Consider the following 3966-nt stretch of genomic DNA (forward strand, 5'->3'; position numbering starts at 1 on the left):
TATATATATAATGGAAAATGGACATTAAATGATGATGAAGATAATGATGTCTATCTATCTATTTATCTGTCTGTCTGTCTGTCAGTCTGTCTGTTTGTCTATCTATCTATCCATCTCTCTCTCTCTCTCTCTCTCTCTCTCTATCTATCTATATATATATATATATATACATATATATATATTCATACATGCATATGTATACACATACATACATGCACGCATGCACGCACACACACGTATAGATTTGTTCACTGATTACAAGACTTGGCTGATAGCATAAAATAGATGAGATATGACTCACCATTTCTAAACAGTAAAAAAAGAAGTCAATATGTTTTTGGTTTACTTATTATCTATGAGGGTGCATATCTAATGATGTATTGGTATATATACATGTGTGTGTGTGCGTGCGTGTCTGTGTGTGTGCCTGTGTGCGTGTATGTATAAACATAAATATGTACACGTACATACAAACATACATATATGCATGATAGCAGACATGGCTGCTGTGGTTAACAAAGTTATTTCTTAACCACATAGTTTTTGATTCAATCCCACTGTACGTCAACTTAGATGAGTGTCTTCTACTAAACATCCTGGTTCACCAAGGCCTTCTAAGAAGATTTGGTAGATAGAAACTGAAAGAAGCCTGTTGTGTATGTATGTATGTACGTAACTATCTATCTATCTGTATTCATCTATATACATATGTATATATATCTGTATATACATGTAATCATTTTTCTATCGTCTTGGCTCAACAGCCCTCACCGTTTGTTTTTACTGTCTTGTTCTCACTGTCCTGTTCTTGTTAACACTTTCACGGGAACGTGAAACTCAGAGTAACAGTCTTTTGTTATATTTCTGCTGCTTTTAAATAAAGCATATTACTCTACCTCTGGTATTTGAGTACTCTTTTTTCCACCTTGTTGCACATTTCATATGCTTACTCCAGTATATATGTATATATATATATGTATATATATATATGTGTATATATATATATATGTGTATATATATATGTGTATATATATATATATATATATATATATATATATATGTATATTTGTATATATATGTATGTATGTATACATACATATATATATAGGATTTTCGAGCGAGATCATTGCCAGTGCCCCTGGACTGGCAATTGTGCGGGTGGCACATAAAATACACCATTTTGAGCGTGGCCGTTGCTAGTACCGCCTGACTGGCCTTCGTGCAGGTGACACGTAAAAGCACCCACTACACTCTCTGAGTGGTTGGCGTTAGGAAGGGCATCTAGCTGTAGAAACTCTGCCAAATCAGATTGGAGCCTGGAGTAGTATGGCTGTGGCTCAATGACTGAAACAAGTAAAAGACAAAAGGTAAAGTATTTTCTATTATAGCCTCAGGCTGATTAAAGCCTCAGGCTGATTAAAGCCTCAGGCTGATTAAAGCCTCCTGAGTGGGTTTGATAGATAGACAGAAACTGAAAGAAACCTGTTGGGTGTGTGTATATATATATATATATATATATAGCAATGAGAAAATGGAGGAGAATATGCGGTACCCATCAACTTGCAGACAATGTATTCCGTTGATTAATCTGTTTATTTTATAACTAAATTGACAAAAAATCACAAATCTTAATTGTTAATATGACATGGTATGTCATAAGTATCTGTATATTGTGTTTTTTGTCATTTTAGTTATAAAATAAACAGATTAATCAACGGAATACATTGTCTGCAAGTCAATGGATACTGCATATTCTCCTCCATTTTCTCATTGCTATATAAATTTAGGGTAAAATAACCCCCTTTTACCCACACCCACTTATTGTACTTGGTACAACACTAGTGTAACATTAATTGGGTACCCTTCCAGCAGTATATTGGATAGATACTATCCCTTAGTGGGTTGAATCCTCAACCCCTAACTCTCTTGGAGTATATATATATATATATATATATATATATAAAAGGGTAAAGACCCCCTTCAGTCATAAATTATCATGGGATTGCAACTAGAAAGCTCCCTTCTGAGGCACAAGTTCAGGCAAAGTTGTTCATGGAAGACTAGTAGTTGCTTAAGCATACCAGCCTCCCTCTCCATGCTACTGATGTTATCCAAGGGAAAGGCAAAGGCCAATAGAGCTCGGTGCCAGTGACATCGCAACTCATTTCTACAGCTTGTGGCTCAGTGGTTAGAGTGTTGGGTTTACAATCATGAGGTAGTGAGTTCAATTCTTGGACTGTACTGTGAGTTGTGTTCTTGAGCAAGACACTTTATTTCACGTTACTCCAGTTCACTCAGCTGTAGAAATGAATTGTAAGGTTACTGATGCCAAGCTGTATCAGCCTTTACCTTTCCTTTGGATAAGATTGATGGCATGGAGAGAGGAGGCTGGTATGCATGGGCGACTGCTGGTCTTCCATAAATCAACCATGTCCGGACTTGTGCCTCAGAGGGGAACCTGCTAGGTGCAATCCCATGGTCGTTCATGACTAAAAGGGGTCAATTGTGTGTGTGTCTGTGTGTCTGTATGAGTGTGTGTGTGTTTCTGTGTGTGTGAGAATGTGTGTGTGTGTGTGTGTGTGTGTGTGTGTGTGTTTGTTTGTTTCTCAGCACTGCTTGACAACCAGTGCTTGTTTCTTTAGATCTCCATAACTTAGCGGTTTGGCAAAAAGTGATCAATAAAATAAGTACCATACTTAAAAACAGAAATAAGTGCTGGAGTCGATTCATATGATTGAAAGTCCTTCAAGGTGGTGCTCCGGCATGGCTGCAGTCTGATGACTGAAACAAATAAAAGATATATCATCATCATCATCATCATCATCATCATCATCATCAACACCATTATTTAACATCTGTCTTCCATGCTGGCATGGGTTGGACAGTTTGACAAGAGCTGGCAAGCTAGAGAGCTGCACCAGGCAACATTGTCTACTTTAGCATGGTTTCTATGCCAACTACTTTACAGAGTGTACTAAAGGCTTTTTATGTGACACCAACACCAGTGGGGTTGTGAAGTGGCTTTGTGCCAAATGAATGTATAATACAGGGATAGCGATAGGTGTCTTTTTACAGAGGAGATACTTAACTACTCCAGTAATTAGAGAGACAGTCAGCATGAGAGAGAGAGAGAGAAATAGATGGTGTCAGAGATGCATTGGGTTCTATCCACAGAGAACAGTGGAGTGAGAGAGAGAGTATAAGTGATATAAAGGGATAGAGGAAGATCTAGCTATCAACCCATCTATCAGTCTATCTATTTATCTGCCTATCTACTTTTATACTTAATTCTATATCTATAAAACCTTTTACACATCCTTTAACTTTATATCCATGCTAGGAAGGGCATCCAGCTGTAGAAATTATGTCAGAACAGACAATGGAACCTTGTGCAGCCCCTGTCCTTACCAACTTCAGTCAAACCATCCAATCCATGATAGCACGGAAAATGGACATTAAATGACGATGACGACGATGATGACAATGATGATGATGATGATGATGATGATGATCCTTTAAAGCTTTTATATCCATGAACCTTTGAATTTTTAACCTCCACCCCATGTCAAGCATGACCATATGCATATGTGTATGTGTGTGTGAGTGTTTGTGTGTGTGTGTGTGTGTATGTGTGTGTGTGTGAGTGTGTGTGTGTGTGTGTGTGTGTGTGTAAGAAAAAACATATTTGCTAACAAAGAAGTAGCTATTAAAATGAATAATTTTTTTACATACCTTTTTTAAATCACTGTTGCACCAATAAAATTCCTTATACACATACATACACACACACACACTGCAATATTCATTTGCAGAGAGTGAGAGAGAGTGTAGTAAATAGTGAGAGCGAGAGAGAGTGTAGTAAAAAGGAAAAAAGTTTACATTGAGAAAAGTGAAAAGAGAGAGAAAGAGAGAGATCTTTTCAGTTGCTGTAACATATTTTGAAATTTAAGAATTAAGTGAAAATTT

The sequence above is a fragment of the Octopus bimaculoides genome, chromosome 5 (genome assembly GCF_001194135.2).
Source record: "Octopus bimaculoides isolate UCB-OBI-ISO-001 chromosome 5, ASM119413v2, whole genome shotgun sequence".
Lineage (NCBI taxonomy): Eukaryota > Metazoa > Mollusca > Cephalopoda > Octopoda > Octopodidae > Octopus > Octopus bimaculoides.